The sequence below is a fragment of the Heterodontus francisci genome, chromosome 32 (genome assembly GCF_036365525.1).
Source record: "Heterodontus francisci isolate sHetFra1 chromosome 32, sHetFra1.hap1, whole genome shotgun sequence".
Taxonomy (NCBI): Eukaryota; Metazoa; Chordata; class Chondrichthyes; order Heterodontiformes; family Heterodontidae; genus Heterodontus; species Heterodontus francisci.
The window spans coordinates 49,421,859-49,439,836 of NC_090402.1; the positions used below are offsets into that span (position 1 = coordinate 49,421,859).

A 17,978-nucleotide genomic window follows, 5' to 3' on the forward strand; every position below is an offset into this window, starting at 1 on the left:
TGATAGGGGATTCTATAATTAGGGAGTTTGCTAGTACTAACCACATTCACAATGTTGGCGGAATACAGAATTTAGTCTGTGTTGCTGACACAACCGGAGCAGAAACAGTAGATAATAAAAACAAGAAATGCTGGAAATACTCAGCAGGTCTGGCAGCATCTGTGGAGAGAGAAGCAGAGTTAACGTTTCAGATCAGTGACCCTTCATCAGAATCAGAGTTCTGATGAAGGGTCACTGACCTGAAACGTTAACTCTGCTTCTCTCTCCACAGATGCTGCCAGACCTGCTGAGTATTTCCAGCATTTCTTGTTTTTATTTCAGATTTCCAGCATCTGCAGTATTTTGCTTTCATTACAGAAGCAATATATAGTGTCTTCTGCAGCCACAAACGAGAGTCCCAAAGGGCATGTTGCCTACCTGGTACCAGGGTAATTTGAGTCGGCTGGACAGGATCTTTGAAAGGGAGGGGGAGAATCCAGTTGTTGAGGTGTATGTCGGAATATATGACATAGGTAGGAACAGATGGAGGTCCTACTATAGGGAGGATGTGCGGGATTGTGGGAGGGCGGGGCGAGGGGGGATTGGTATCAGGAACTAGGAGATAAATTAAGAAGCAGGACCTTGAGGGTAATATTCTCTGGATTATTGCTGAAGCCACGTGAAAATTGTCATAGAGATAGACAAATCAGGAGAATTAACACATGGCTAAAGGACTGGTGTGGAAAAGAGGGGCTCCTTTTCATGGGACACTGGCATCAGTACTGGGACAGGTAGGAGCTGTACCAAAGGGATGGCCTTCACCTAAACTGAAATAGGACCAGTGTACTAGTGCAAAGGGTAAATAAGGAGGTAGGGTGCCAATATGTTCTTTATGAGTGGTGCCCAGAACTGTATACAGTATTCTGGATGTGGTCTAACCACGGCTTTGTATAGCTGTAGCAAAACTTCCTCCCCTTTATACTAAAGCACTCTAGATATAAGATGATCTGTATACACAGACCCCTGAATCTCTTTGGGTCTTCACTGTTCCTAGTTTTTCACGATTGAAATACTACTCAGATTTATCATTTTTTGTTCCAAAATGTGCAATTTCACACTCACTTACACTGAAATCTGTCTGCCACAGTTTTGTCCAGTCACTTAATCTATCAATGTCTCTTGTACTACAACAACAACTTATATTTATATAGCATCTTTAACATAACCAAACGTCTCAAGGCACTTCCGAAGAAGGGTCACTGACCCGAAACGTTAACTCTGCTTCTCTTTCCACAGATGCTGCCAGACCTGCTGAGTGATTCCAGCATTTCTTGTTTTTGTCTCAAGGCACTTCACAGGAGCGTTATAAAACAAAGTATGACACTGAGACACAAAGGAAGATATTAGGTTAGATGACCAAAAGCTTGGTTTAAGAGGTAGGTTTTATGGAATGCATTAAAGGAGGAAAGCAAGATGGAGAGGCGGAGAGGTGCAGGGAGGGTATTCCAGAGCTTGGGCCTAGGCAACTGAAGGCGCAGCCACCAATGGTGGAGCGATTAAAATCAGGGATGCGCAAGAGGCCAGAATTAGAGGAGCGTAGATATCTTGGAGGGTTGTGGGGCTGGAGACGATTACAGAGATAGGGAGGGGCAAGACCATGGAGGGGTTTGAAAACAATGATGAGAATTTCAAGATCAATGTATTGCTTGACTGATAGCCAATATAGGTCAGCAAATACAGGGGTGGTGAGGGAACGGGACCTGGTGCGAGTTATGACACGGGCAGCAGAGTTTTAGATGACCTCAAGTTTAAGGTGAGTAGAATGTGGGAGACAAGCCAGGGGTGCATTGGAATCAGTATAGAGGTAACAAAGACATGAATGAGGGTTTCATCAGCAGATGAGCTGAGACAGGGAAGAAGCTGGGCAATGCTACAGTGGTGGTGTTACGGTTACCAGGTTCATGTTTTGTATTAATTTTCTAGAGGTAATTTTTAATTTGGGAATTTAATTTTTTTACTGCAAGACAAATGAAAACACCTGATTTGCGAAGCTGGCAAACAAACCTAGGGTGGCCCATGTTCATGCAGTAAGGTCATATTGGGAAGTGTAAAGACCCTACACAATAGGAACCCCTCGTCTTGATGAAGACGGTGTGTCTGCAGCTACCTCAGGGGTTTAAATTATTCATATGATTTCCCAGAACAAAGAGAAGATTTAAAGTTCAAAAATCTCTCCCTGACTGCTTACAGAGACAGTGTTAGAGAGGCGAGAGCCATAAGACCACAGGTGGCCTCGTTTAGTTGGGCAGTTGGAACCAGAAAGTTTAAAGGAAATTGCTGTGTCATTGTTAGCAATATCAATTATTCATGTGGGTATCAAGAATCAAAGAGAAGATTTGAGTTGAAAATAATTAGTTTAAATTGCTATCTGGGCCATCCTATGCGTACCACATAGCTTTGGCGATAGATGATACAGGGGGCGCCTGTTGGTTTTTTGATCTGTGTGCTTGTCAGTGAATTGGCTTCAGACAAGGAGTTGGCTTTTGAAAGCAGCTGGACTCAGGGGCAAAGAGGCCATCAAACCAGGGTTGTTTCCGTTTTTAGGCAAGCCCATGCTCAACCTGGGAAGTCTAGATTCAGGAGGTGATCTCATACCTCAGAAAACAGCTGAGAAATTAAGGAACCAAAGTGAATCCCTAACAGCTCTGGTACACTTTGGATTTGTCCCAGGAAAAGTGAACAAACCATCAAGATCCTGTAAAGTATAGGGGAATTCTAGGGGTGGAAGTAAAAGTAAAATGGAAGTGTTCTGTAAGATTTTAAGTTTAAAATATAAATGTCTCAAGTTGTAGTGTTAAGTTAGTTTTACTTTGTTTAACTCTTGTACAGTAAAATTTTGTTTAAAACATGAAATCTTGTGGTGTAATTCTATCAGTAATAACTGGGAATTTGACTTTCTTTTTAAAAAGTTAACAGTCCCTAATGGGATCGTAACAGTGGAAATAGATGATCTTAGTGAGGGCACGAAAATAAGGTTGGAGGCTCATCTCAAGGTCAAATGTGACACCAAGTTTGCAAACAGAATAGTTTAATCTCAGATTGTTGCCAGAGAGAGGGATTGAGCCAGTAGCCAGGAAATGGAGTTGGATGCAGGGACCGAAAACAATGGCTTCAGTCTTCCCAATATTTAATTTGAGGAAATTTCTGCTCATCTAGTACTGAATGTCAGATAAGCAGTCTGATAATTAAGCAACAGTGGACGAGAGGAGAGAAGTGGTGGTAATTTTATGCTTCTGTCTACACTACTTACTATACCACAGATTTTTGTGTCATCAGAAAACTTAGATACATGGCTGTCTATTTTGTTATCTTAGTCTGTAATAAATATAGTGAATAGTTGAGAACCCAACAGAGATTCCTGCGAGACACCGCTAGTCACTTCCTTCCAATTCGGCTATGTACCCTTTATCCCGAATCTCTGTCTTCTACCACCTAACCAATCTTCTAACTCGGTCAGTAATATGCCTTCAATTCCATGAGCTTTAACTCTTTTAAGTCTCTTATGTGGAACCTGATCGCATGCCTTCTGGAAGTCTGTATAGATGACATCCAACACTACTTTAGTTACTTCCTCAAAAAATTGAATTAGGTTTGTTAGAGATGACCTACCCTTTATAATTCAGTTGTTCTCTTTAATCAGTCCATGGCTGCAGAGACTGGGGATGGCAAGGATTGCGGGTGAATGGGCAGCAAGGCTGCTTACAATGTGATGGGTGTGGGAAGGCCTGTGAGTGCAATCCTCATGGCAGCAAGAGTTGGGGGTGTTGGAGGTCATGCCAAAGCTTGCAGGAGTTTTAACAGCATGGTATGTTACAGTGAAAGCAATTATGGCAAGCCCTGCAGCTGGAAAAGGCAGAAAGGCTCAGGGCTGAGGTGCCAGCAACATCCCTGCGAGTAGAACATACAAAATTGATGATCAGAAAAGACCATCTGGTGCAATAAAGCCCACCCCACACCCATGATAGCTGCAGCATCACGACCAGACACCCTCATCTGCCCACACCACAGCCTTGTAATCCCTTGGGAAAAAGGCAAGAAAACAGAAACAAACCACGAGCCAATGAGGGGGAAAAAATCTGGAAAATACCTGTCCGACCCCCTCAGCAGGTCACATGCAGCAAATGTTATTGGTAAAGACATTTACTTTCTATATGATCTCTGTTCCAGTCAGGAACCTGCACAGCTCCCTCTTGAAGGTCTGCAAAGAGTCAGCACCTACCACACCAGCTGGCAATGTACTCTAGAGGCTCACAATTCTCTGGGAAAAGAAGAACCTCCTATAACTAGTCTATTTCTACTCTTACATAGTTTAAACTCCTGTCCCCAGGTTCTCCCCAATCAGTTAATTTGAAATAATTTGTCACCTGGCATGTAATACATCCCTTTCATTGCATTAGATCTCTGTCAAGTTTCCTCTAAGTCTACACTGGTGTAATCAGACTCTGCTCCTTAAGCCTATCTGAGTAACAAAACTACGGATTAGTCGCATAGCTCTCCTCTGAAACCTTTACCACGCGTGGGCGAAGTACTCCAGAGGTGGTCTAGCCAACAACCTGTGTCATAACAGCATGAAATCCTTTGATTTGTACTGAATGGTTCTGTTAATACAGTCCAATACCCAAACAGGCAGATTGACTTAAAATTTCAAAAAGACAGAATGAAGTACATTCGGCTTACCCGTGCTAACACAGAACTCATCAAAGATCACAGAACTGCTCCGACCTGATTAACTGGAGCACACTCACAAGGTACCTCTTACTAATCCTCAGATTTGCAACGCGGAAATGAAACGGGGAAAAAAACAGTTGAAGAGGAGGATCTATAAAAAGATCGGTTGAGGCAATAACTCTGACAACATGACAGAATTTCTCAACCCACCTTAACCACTGAAAATTAAAGTGGTTGGCTGAAGACCAGCTGCAGTGGCTGTTTGTTTAGCCAATCAAACAGCAATAGTCTGAAGAAGATATAGCTGTGTTACTGGTACAATCACTGTAAGCAGTGCCAAGCAGGATGCAGTACCACAGGATGCTAGCAACAGAACACAGGCAGCCCCATCGAGCTGGGTTGTTGTGACTCCCCAGTGCCTTCAGCCTCATAACATGCAAATACAGATTAATGTATGATCCCACAGGTTTATGGGCCTACTGTCCTACGGGCCTATGGGATTACGTGTCTACTGGCCTATTGGGTCTACAGGCCATGGCCAAATAGTGAGCCTCCGATAAAACTCAGCATAACACAGAAATACCGCATCCAATTGCTCGCTCGGCTTCATTAAAGCATTGTAATTAAGGTGCCAGCCTTGCTTCATTGCATAACTATCCCATCTGAGACAGACGGTTGTGTTCAAGTCGTACCCCAGAGACTTGAGCACAAAAATATGGGCTGATACTCTGGTGCAATGCTGCAATTACACTTTGTTCCCTTTCCTGTTAATGCTGCTGCAAAGACGAGTTGAGTCATGCAAGAGAAAAGTTTCAGAGGCTTCAAATTAACTTACCAAATTCTTCTGAAATCTAGAAGAGATGTCATTGCTTTTGATTTCAGTGAAACAGGAAGCAGCAACTGCTTGTCCTGTCAGCCATGAAATATTGAGTCACCAAAAGATAATTTTGACTTTCACAGAACATAATTTCAGCAAAACACATGACTGTTTAAATCGAGCAGACCTGAAAGAAAAGTAGCTATCCAAAAAAAACCCTGCATTTACATAGCACCTTTCAAAAGCTCAGGACATCCCGAGCGCTTTACTGGCAATGAAGTACTTCTAAAGTGAAGTTACTGTTGGAATGTCGGAAATGCAGCAGCTAATTTGCACATTGCAAGCTCCCACAAACAGCAATGTGATAATGACCTGATAATCTGTTTCTGTGATATTGTTTGAGGGGTAAATATTGGCCAGGACACCAGAGGGATCTGCCCTAACCTTTTTTGAAATAGTGTCATGGGATCTTTTATGTCCATCTGTGAAGGCAAATGGGGCTTCAGTTTAAGTCCTCATCTGAAAGACGGCACCTCTGACAGTACAGTACTCCCTCAGTACTGCACTGGAGTGTCAGTCTGGATATTTGTGCTCAAGGCTCTGGAGTGGGGCTTAAACCCATGACCTTCTAGCTCAGAAATGAGAGTGCTATCAACTGAGCCGCAACTCACACTAAACTAGTTCTAATAAACAACAGTTAGAATGAAAAGCCTGTTAAAATTAAACTCCTGTTGTGATAAATTCTGGTTTATAATAAACCCACACTGCTAAAATAAACTCCTATTGTAACAAAACCCTGTAACAATTAAACTCCTGTTATAACAAAACCCTGTTATAATGAAAATAAAAATCAACATAAACTCCTGTTCTATTAAGCAGCTGTTACAATTAAACTCCTGATATAATGAAATCATGATATAATAAAACATAATGATAAACCCTGTTGTATTCAATAGTAGTCTGCCAAAAGATGCTTCACCTCCCGAAGGACGTGGATGAGCTTTCCGGACGTCGATGGTGGGCACTGAGGAAATGGCTTATTACCTGCACCTGCTTTCCCCCCCCCCTCCCTCCCCTTTCCCCCCCCCCTTTCCCCCCTTCCACCCCCCGTCCCCTTCCCTGCTCCACCCTCTCAGCTCACTCCCTCACAACCCCGTCCCAGCCCGCCCCCCCTCGCACCATCTTCCCCTCGCATCCCCTTCCCCTGCACCCCCCCCAACCCCTTACAGCCCCCTTCCCAGCTCTCCCTCGCAACCCCTCCCTCTACCCCTCCCCCTCGCATCCCCTCCTCCCACCGGCACCATCCTACACCTGTGTAGGGGCCCCAACAACCCCACTGCCTTGTGTGCGTCTCGGGAGAGACCAAGGCTAAGGGAGTAAACCCTCACAGATAATCCGGAGCGGAACCCCGTAGGCCGTCATGTGTCACCTTTGGCATGTTTCCGGCAGTTCCTGCAGCCATACTGGTGCCAAACGTCGTGCCCTGCACTCCTTTGGACCCCACCAGAAAGGCCGAGAGGGGGGTTTTGATGACTGGGCAACTCCCAACCTCCATAAATTTGCCCAGGCATGCGCCATGGAGAGGTCACTCCATAGTTGCCTCACAGCGACTGACACAACACGGAAGGCAGCAGTTACGGGTTATAAGTTCAGATAAATTGGCGTAGAAACTGGGCGCCACGGGTTGCCTTTGTCGGTGGGAGAGGTCATTGCACCTCACTGGACAGCTACCACCCGCCTCAAACCGGGCAGACCCTGGTCAATAAGGTTCTGTCCTGCCACAGTCTACCTGCTTCAATTGGTGCTTGGAGCTCAGGGTCATTGCCCGAAAGGTGGACTGATACACCGCACCAAACAACATGAAAAAAGGAAAGAAGGTACCAGCCCTTCGCTTTGCAAGCTGGAACGTCAGAACTATGTGTCCTGGCCTGTCGGAAGACCTTACACAAATCAACGATTCTCGGAAGACCACCATCATTAATAACGAGCTCAGTAGACTCAATGTAGACATTGCAGCACTTCAGGAGACTCGCCTCCCCGCGAGTGGATCTCCAGCAGAGCAAGACTACACCTTCTTCTGGCAGGGCAGGGATCCTGAAGAACCAAGACAGCATGGAGTGGGCTTCGCCATCAGAAACTCCTTGCTCAGCATGATAGAGCCTCCCTCAAATAGCTCGGAACGCATACTGTCCATCCGACTGCTCACCACCTCTGGTCCAGTACACCTACTCAGCATCTATGCTCCAACACTCTGCTCCCCACATGAAGCTAAAGACCAGTTCTACGAGCAACTCCATAACATCATTAGCAGCATCCCCAACACCGAACACCTATTCCTGCTGGGGGACTTTAATGCCAGGGTTGGGGCCGACCATGACTCATGGCGCTATGGCGTTGGAAGGATGAATGAGAACGGGCAGAGACTGCTTGAGTTGTGTACCTATCATAACCTCTGCATCACCAACTCGTTCTTTCACACTAAACCCTGTCACCAGGTTTCACGGAGGCACCCAAGATCGCGTCGTTGGCACCAGCTAGACCTCATTGTCACAAGGCGAGCCGCCTTAAACAGTGTTCAAATCACACGCAGCTTCCACAGTGCGGACTGCGACACCGACCACTCCCTGGTGTGCAGCAAGGTTAGACTCAGACCAAAGAAGTTGCATCATTCCAAGCAGAAGGGCCACCCACGCATCAACACGAGCAGAATTTCTCACCCACAGCTGTTACAAAAATTTCTAAATTCACTTGTAACAGCCCTTCAAAACACTCCCACAGGGGATGCTGAGACCAAGTGGGCCCACATCAGAGACGCCATCTATGAGTCAGCTTTGACCACCTACGGCAAAAGTGCGAAGAGAAATGCAGACTGGTTTCAATCTCATAATGAAGAGCTGGAACCTGTCATAGCCGCTAAGCGCATTGCACTGTTGAACTACAAGAAAGCCCCCAGCGATTTAACATCCGCAGCACTTAAAGCAGCCAGAAGCACTGCACAAAGAACAGCCAGGCGCTGCGCAAACGACTACTGGCAACACCTATGCAGTCATATTCAGCTGGCCTCAGACACCGGAAACATCAGAGGAATGTATGATGGCATGAAGAGAGCTCTTGGGCCAACCATCAAGAAGATCGCCCCCCTCAAATCTAAATCAGGGGACATAATCACTGACCAACACAAACAAATGGACCGCTGGGTTAAGCACTACCAAGAACTGTACTCCAGGCAGAATGCTGTCACTGAGACTGCCCTCAATGCAGCCCAGCCTCTACCAGTCATGGATGAGCTGGACATACAGCCAACCAAATCGGAACTCAGTGATGCCATTGATTCTCTAGCCAGCGGAAAAGCCCCTGAGAAGGACAGCATTACCCCTGAAATAATCAAGAGTGCCAAGCCTGCTATACTCTCAGCACTACATGAACTGCTATGCCTGTGCTGGGACGAGGGAGCAGTACCTCAGGACATGCGCGATGCCAATATCATCACCCTCTATAAAAACAAAGGTGACCGCGGTGACTGCAACAACTACCGTGGAATCTCCCTGCTCAGTGGGGAAAGTCTTTGCTCGAGTCGCTCTGAACAGGCTCCAGAAGCTGGCCGAGCGCGTCTACCCTGAGGCACAGTGTGGCTTTCGTGCAGAGAGATCGACCGTTGACATGCTGTTCTCCCTTCGTCAGATACAGGAGAAATGCCGTGAACAACAGATGCCCCTCTACATTGCTTTCATTGATCTCACCAAAGCCTTTGACCTCGTCAGCACACGTGGTCTCTTCAGACTACTAGAAAAGATCGGATGCCCATCAAAGCTACTAAGTATCATCACCTCATTCCATGACAATATGAAAGGCACAATTCAACATGGTGGCTCCTCATCAGAGCCCTTTCCTATCCTGAGTGGCGTGAAACGGCTGTGTTCTCGCACCCACACTTTTTGGGATTTTCTTCTCCCTGCTGCTTTCACATGCGTTCAAGTCCTCTGAAGAAGGAATTTTCCTCCACACAAGATCAGGGGGCAGGTTGTTCAACCTTGCCCGTCTAAGAGCGAAGTCCAAAGTACGGAAAGTCCTCATCAGGGAACTCCTCTTTGCTGACAATGCTGCTTTAACATCTCACACTGAAGAGTGCCTGCAGAGTCTCATCGACAGGTTTGCGGCTGCCTGCAATGAATTTGGCCTAACCATCAGCCTCAAGAAAATGAACATCATGGGGCAGGATGTCAGTAATGCTCCATCCATCAATATTGGCGACCACGCTCTGGAAGTGGTTCAAGAGTTCACCTACCTAGGCTGAACTATCACCAGTAACCTGTCTCTAGATGCAGAAATCAACAAGCGCATGGGTAAGGCTTCCACTGCTATGTCCAGACTGGCCAAGAGAGTGTGGGAAAATGGCGCACTGACACGGAACACAAAAGTCCGAGTGTATCAGGCCTGTGTCCTCAGTACCTTGCTCTATGGCAGCGAGGCCTGGACAACGTATGCCAGCCAAGAGCGACGTCTCAATTCATTCCATCTTCGCTGCCTCCGGAGAATACTTGGCATCAGGTGGCAGGACCGTATCTCCAACACAGAAATCCTCGAGGCGGCCAACATCCCCAGCTTGTACACGCTACTGAGTCAGCGGCGCTTGAGATGGCTTGGCCATGTGAGCCGCATGGAAGATGGCAGGATCCCCAAAGACACATTGTACAGCGAGCTCGCCACTGGTATCAGACCCACCAGCCGTCCACGTCTCCGCTTTAAAGACGTCTGCAAACGCGACATGAAATCCTGTGACATTGATCACAAGTCGTGGGAGTCAGTTGCCAGCGTTCGCCAGAGCTGGCGGGCAGCCATAAAGACAGGGCTAAAATGTGGCGAGTCGAAGAGACTTAGTAGTTGGCAGGAAAAAAGACAGAGGCGCAAGGGGAGAGCCAACTGTGCAACAGTCCCAACAAACAAATTTCTCTGCAGCACCTGTGGAAGAGCCTGTCACTCTAGAATTGGCCTTTATAGCCACTCCAGGCGCTGCTTCACAAACCACTGACCACCTCCAGGCGCGTATCCATTGTCTCTCGAGATAAGGAGGCCCAAACGAAAGAAGAAAAGAAGAATTCAATAGTATTTTAACATGCTACTTTTATAATACAATGCCATTTTATTATAAATTGCTCTCATAGTTAACACTGTTACACAAACTTCACATATAGCGAAACTCCAAGAGAAGTGCAGTACTAACATTGAGAAATGCTCAAGTCATATTTTCATGCCCCTTGTCCCCAGGAACATCCAGTTTGTTAGGTCTCTGCCCCTAATGTTGTGCAGGGCTTCAGGTAACTCCTGAAATTTCCTTTTGAAAGTTACTATTGAATCTGCTCCTTCTGCCCATTCAGACAGTGTATTCCAGAATAACCTGTGTGCTCTGATGAAAGATCATCGACCTGAATTGTGAACTCTGGGCTGAATTTTGCAGTGAGGGTGAAGGTCACAGTGACGGCTCTGAAAACAGCTGCCATTTCCCTTTGCTTGTTCAGCAGCCGGCCACATCTGATCATGTGGTGCACAGCCAGTGAAGGAACGCAAGGTGTGGGGGCGGTCTAATCCAGAGCCCAAGGCAGGAAGTCAGTTGCCGAAGTCGGTGTCAACTGATGCCACAACAGCTGCTGCTGACATATTTAAGAGGCTGCCAGCTCTGCATTCACTGCTGACTGAACAAGGGACTGCGTCCCTTGACTGCAGCCTTGAACAATCCTGATATTGCTCCTTCCCTTGACTGCAGCCTTGAACCATCCTGATATTGCTCCTTCCGTTAATTGTAACTTGACCCATCCTGATATTGCTCCTTTATTGTAACTTGACCCATCCTGATATTGCTCCTTCCCTTGATTGTAGCCTTGACCCATCCTGGTATTGCTCCTTCCCTTGACTGCAGCCTTGACCCATCCTGATATTGCTCCTTCCCTTGATTGCAGCCTTGACCCATCCTGATATTGCTCCTTCCCTTGATTGTAGCCTTGACCCATCCTGATATTGCTCCTTCCCTTGACTGCAGCCTTGACCCATCCTGATATTGCTCCTTCCCTTGACTGCAGCCTTGAACCATCCTGATATTGCTCCTTCCCTTGACTGCAGCCTTGACCCATCCTGATATTGCTCCTTCTGTTAATTATAACTTGACCCATCCTGATATTGCTCCTTCCCTTGATTGTAACTTGAACCATCCTGATATTGCTCCTTCCCTTGATTGTAACTTGACCCATCCTGATATTGCTCCTTCCCTTGATTGTAGCCTTGAACCATCCTGATATTGCTCCTTCCCTTGATTGTAACTTGAACCATCCTGATATTGCTCCTTCCTTTGATTGTAGCCTTGACCCATCCTGATATTGCTCCTTCCCTTGATTGTAGCCTTGAACCATCCTGATATTGCTCCTTCCCTTGATTGTAGACTTGAACCATCCTGATATTGCTCCTTCCCTTGATTATAGCCTTGAACCATTCTGATATTGCTCCTTCCCTTGATAGTAGCCTTGACCCATCCTGATATTGCTCCTTCTCTTGATTGTAACTTGACCCATCCTATATTGCTCCTTCCCTTGATTGTAGCCTTGACCCATCCTGATATTGCATCTTCACTTGATTGTAACTGGACCCATCCTGTATTGCTCCTTCCCTTGATTGTAACTGGATCCATCCTGATATTGCTCCTTCCCTTGATCGTAATTTGACCCATCCTGATATTGCTCCTTCCCTTGATTGTAGCCTTGACCCATCCTGATATTGCTCCTTCCCTTGATTATTGCCTTGACCCACCCTGATATTGCTCCTTCCCCTGAATGTAGCATTGACCCAACCTGATATTGCTCCTTCCCTTGATTGAGCCTTGACCCATCCTGATATTACTCCTTCCCTTGATTGTAGCCTTGAACCATCCTGATATTGCTCCTTCCCTTGATTGTAACTTGATCCATCCTATATTGCTCCATCCCTTGATTGTAACTTGACGCATCCTGATATTGTTCCTTCCCTTGATTGTAGCCTTGACCCATCCTGATATTGCTCCTTCCCTTGATTGTGGCCTTGACCCATCCTGATATTGCTCCTTCCCCTGAATGTAGCCTTGACCCAACCTGATATTGCTCCTTCCCTTGATTGAGCCTTGACCCATCCTGATATTACTCCTTCCCTTGATTGTAGCCTTGATCCATCCTGATATTGCTCCTTCCCTTGATTGTAACTTGATCCATCCTATATTGCTCCATCCCTTGATTGTAACTTGACGCATCCTGATATTGCTCCTTCCCTTGAATGTAGCCTAGACCCAACCTGATATTGCTCCTTCCCTTGATTGAGCCTTGACCCATCCTGATGTTGCTCCTTCCCTTGATTGTAGCCTTGAACCATCCTATATTGCTCCTTCCCTTCATTGTAGCCTTGACCCATCCTGTTATTGCTCCTTCCCTTGATTGTAGCCTTGACCCATCCTGATATTGCTCCTTCCCTTGATTGTAGCCTTGACCCATCCTGATATTACTCCTTCCCTTAATTGTAGCCTTGACCCATCCTGATATTGCTCCTTCCGTTAATTGTAACTTCAACCATCCTGATATTGCTCCTTCCCTTGATTGTAGCCTTGACCCATCCTGATATTGCTCCTTCCGTTAATTGTAACTTGACCCATCCTGATATTGCTCCTTCCGTTAATTGTAACTTGACCCATCCTGATATTGCTCCTTCCCTTGATTGTAGCCTTGACCCATCCTGATATTGCTCCTTCCGTTAATTGTAACTTGACCCATCCTGATATTGCTCCTTCCCTTGATTGTAGCCTTGACCCATCCTGATATTGCTTCTTCCTTTGATTGTAGCCTTGACCCATCTTGATTATGCTCGTTCCCTTGATTGTAACTTGACGCATCCTGATATTGCTCCTTCCCTTGATAGTAGCATTGAACCATCCTGATATTGCTCCTTCCCTTGATTGTAACTGGATCCATGCTGACATTGCTCCTTCCCTTGATTGTAACTTGACCCATTCTGATATTGCTCCTTCCCTTGATTGTAGCCTTGAACCATCCTGATATTGCTCCTTCCCTTGATTGTAGCCTTGAACCATCCTGATATTGCTCCTTCCCTTGATTGTAACTTGACCCATCCTGTATTGCTCCTTCCCTTGATTGTAACTGGATCCATCCTGACATTGCTCCTTCCCTTGATTGTAGCCTTGAACCATCCTGATATTGCTCCTTCCCTTGATTGTAGCCTTGAACCATCCTATATTGCTCCTTCCTTTGATTGTAGCCTTGAACCATCCTGATATTGCTCCTTCCCTTGATTGTAGCCTTGAACCATCCTATATTGCTCCTTCCCTTGATTGGAGCCTTGAACCATCCTATATTGCTCCTTCCCTTGATTGTAGCCTTGACCCATCCTGATATTGCTCCTTCCCTTGATTGTGGCCTTGAACCATCCGATATTGCTCCTTCCCTTGATTGTAGCCTTGAACCATCCTGATATTGCTCCTTCCCTTGAATGTAGCCTTGACCCATCCTGATATTGCTCCTTCCCTTGATGGTAACTTGACCCATCCTGCTATTGCTCCTTCCCTTGATTGTAGCCTTGAACCATCCTATATTGCTCCTTCCCTTGATTGTTGCCTTGAACCATCCTATATTGCTCCTTCCCTTGATTGTAGCCTTGACCCATCCTGATATTGCTCCTTCCCTTGATTGTAGCCTTGAACCATCCGATATTGCTCCTTCCCTTGATTGTAGCCTTGACCCATCCTGATATTGCTCCTTCCCGTGACTGCAGCCTTGACCCATCCTGATATTGCTCCTTCCGTTAATTGTAACTTAACCCATCCTGATATTGCTCCTTCCCTTGATTGTAGCCTTGAAGCGATCCTATATTGCTCCTTCCCTTGATTGTAGCCTTGAACCATCCTGATATTGCTCCTTCCCTTGTTTGTAGCCTTGAACCATCCTGATATTGCTCCTTCCCTTGATTGTCACCTTGACCCAACCTGATATTTCTCCTTCCCTTGATGGGAACTTGACCTAAACTGATATTGCTCCTTCCCTTGATTGTAGCCTTGAACCATCCTGATATTGCTCCTTCCCTTGTTTGTAGCCTTGAGCCATCCTGATATTATCCCTTCCCTTGATTGTAGCCTTGACCCATCCTGATATTGCTCCTTCCCTTGATAGTAGCATTGAACCATCCTGATATTTGTCCTTCCCTTGATTGTAACTGGATCCATGCTGACATTGCTCCTTCCCTTGATTGTAACTTGACCCATTCTGATATTGCTCCTTCCCTTGATTGTAGCCTTGAACCATCCTGATATTGCTCCTTCCCTTGATTGTAGCCTTGAACCATCCTGATATTGCTCCTTCCCTTGATTGTAACTTGACCCATCCTGTATTGCTCCTTCCCTTGATTGTAACTGGATCCATCCTGACATTGCTCCTTCCCTTGATTGTAGCCTTGAACCATCCTGATATTGCTCCTTCCCTTGATTGTAGCCTTGAACCATCCTATATTGCTCCTTCCTTTGATTGTAGCCTTGAACCATCCTGATATTGCTCCTTCCCTTGATTGTAGCCTTGAACCATCCTATATTGCTCCTTCCCTTGATTGGAGCCTTGAACCATCCTATATTGCTCCTTCCCTTGATTGTAGCCTTGACCCATCCTGATATTGCTCCTTCCCTTGATTGTGGCCTTGAACCATCCTATATTGCTCCTTCCCTTGATTGTTGCCTTGAACCATCCTATATTGCTCCTTCCCTTGATTGTAGCCTTGAACCATCCTGATATTGCTCCTTCCCTTGAATGTAGCCTTGACCCATCCTGATATTGCTCCTTCCCTTGATGGTAACTTGACCCATCCTGCTATTGCTCCTTCCCTTGATTGTAGCCTTGAACCATCCTATATTGCTCCTTCCCTTGATTGTTGCCTTGAACCATCCTATATTGCTCCTTCCCTTGATTGTAGCCTTGACCCATCCTGATATTGCTCCTTCCCTTGATTGTAGCCTTGAACCATCCGATATTGCTCCTTCCCTTGATTGTAGCCTTGACCCATCCTGATATTGCTCCTTCCCGTGACTGCAGCCTTGACCCATCCTGATATTGCTCCTTCCGTTAATTGTAACTTAACCCATCCTGATATTGCTCCTTCCCTTGATTGTAGCCTTGAAGCGATCCTATATTGCTCCCTCCCTTGATTGTAGCCTTGAACCATCCTGATATTGCTCCTTCCCTTGTTTGTAGCCTTGAACCATCCTGATATTGCTCCTTCCCTTGATTGTCACCTTGACCCAACCTGATATTTCTCCTTCCCTTGATGGGAACTTGACCTAAACTGATATTGCTCCTTCCCTTGATTGTAGCCTTGAACCATCCTGATATTGCTCCTTCCCTTGTTTGTAGCCTTGAGCCATCCTGATATTATCCCTTCCCTTGATTGTAGCCTTGACCCATCCTGATATTGCTCCGTCCCTTGATTGTAGCCTTGACCCATCCTGATATTGCTCCTTCCCCTGAATGTAGCCTTGACCCATCCTGATATTGCTCCTTCCGTTAATTGTAACTTGACACATCCTGATATTGCTCCTTCCCTTGATTGTAGCCTTGACCCATCCTGATATTGCTCCTTCCCTTGATTGTAGCCTTGACCCATCCTGATATTGCTCCTTCCGTTAATTGTCACTTGAACCATCCTGATATTGCTCCTTCCCGTGACTGCAGCCTTGAACCATCCTGATATTGCTCCTTCCCTTGATTGTAGCCTTGACCCATCCTGATATTACTCCTTCCCGAAATTGTAGCCTTGACCCATCCTGATATTGCTCCTTCCCTTGATTGTAACTTTACCCATCCTGATATTGCTCCTTCCTTTGATTGTAGCCTTGACCCATCTTGATTATGCTCCTTCCCTTGATTGTAACCTGACGCATCCTGATATTGCTCCTTCCCCTGAATGTAGCCTTGACCCATCCTGATATTGCTCCTACCCTTGATAGTAGCCTTGAACCATCCTGATATTGCTCCTTCCCTTGATTGGAACTTGACCCATCCTATATTGCTCCTTCCCTTGATTGTAGCCTTCACCCATCCTGATATTGCTCCTTCCCGTGACTGCAGCCTTGAACCATCCTGATATTGCTCCTTCCGTTAATTGTAACTTGACCCATCCTGATATTGCTCCGTCTCTTGATTGTAGCCTTGACCCATCCTGATATTGCTCCTTCCGTTAATTGTAACTTGAACCATCCTGATATTGCTCCTTCCCGTGACTGCAGCCTTGAACCATCTTGATATTGCCTCTTCCCTTGATTGCAGCCTTGACCCATCCTGATATTGCTCCTACCCTTGATTGTAACCTTGACCCATCCTGTTATTGCTCCTTCCCTTGATTGGAGCCTTGACCCATCCTGTTATTGCTCCTTCCCTTGATTGTAGCCTTGACCCATCCTGATATTGCTCCTTCCCTTGATAGTAGCCTTGAACCATCCTGATATTGCTCCTACCCTTGATAGTAGCCTTGAACCATCCTGATATTGCTCCTTCCCTTGATTGGAACTTGATCCATCCTATATTGCTCCTTCCCTTGATTGTAGCCTTGACCCATCCTATATTGCTCCTTCCCTTGATTGTAGCATTGACCCATCCTGATATTCTTCCTTCCCTTGATTGTAGCCTTGACCCATCCTGATATTAATCCTTCCCTTAATTGTAGCCTTCACCCATCCTGATATTGCTCCTTCCGTTAATTGTAACTTGAACCATCCTGATATTGCTCCTTCCCGTGACTGCAGCCTTGAACCATCCTGATATTGCTCCTTCCGTTAATTGTAACTTGACCCATCCTGATATTGCTCCTACTCTTGATTGTAGCCTTGACCCATCCTGATATTGCTCCTTCCGTTAATTGTAACTTGAACCATCCTGATATTGCTCCTTCCCGTGACTGCAGCCTTGAACCATCCTGATATTGCTCCTTCCGTTAATTGTAACTTGACCCATCCTGATATTGCTCCTACCCATGATTGTAACCTTGACCCATCCTGTTATTGCTCCTTCCCTTGATTGTAGCCTTGACCCATCCTGTTATTGCTCCTTCCCTTGATTGTAGCCTTGACCCATCCTGATATTGCTCCTTCCTTTGATAGTAGCCTTGAACCATCCTGATATTGCTCCTTCCCTTGATTGTAACTTGACCCATCCTGATATTGCTCCTTCCCGTGACTGCAGCCTTGACCCATCCTGATATTGCTCCTTCCGTTAATTGTAACTTGACCCATCCTGATATTACTCCTTCCCTTGATTGTAACTTGACCCATCATGATATTGCTCCTTCCCTTGATTGTAGCCTTGAACCATCCTATATTGCTCCTTCCCTTGATTGTAGCCTTGAACCATCCTGATATTGCTCCTTCCTGTGACTGCAGCCTTGACCCATCATG

At 46.0% G+C, this 17,978-nt stretch overlaps 1 protein-coding gene across 3 annotated transcripts in view; it reads right to left on the bottom strand.

Moving 5' to 3' along the window:
• glipr2 (GLI pathogenesis-related 2) overlaps window positions 1-17,978 on the bottom strand; it is a 94,637-nt gene that overhangs the window by 65,809 nt on the left and 10,850 nt on the right. The window contains exon 1 of one of the 3 annotated variants that reach the window (XM_068012780.1): window positions 5,543-5,564. The exons of 1 other annotated variant lie outside the window; for it this stretch is intronic. The gene's annotated coding sequence lies outside the window, so the exon portion shown is untranslated. Of the gene's footprint in view, window positions 1-4,716; window positions 4,833-5,542; window positions 5,565-17,978 lie in introns of those variants that run through there. One more of the 3 variants, XM_068012778.1, reaches the window with a different exon arrangement.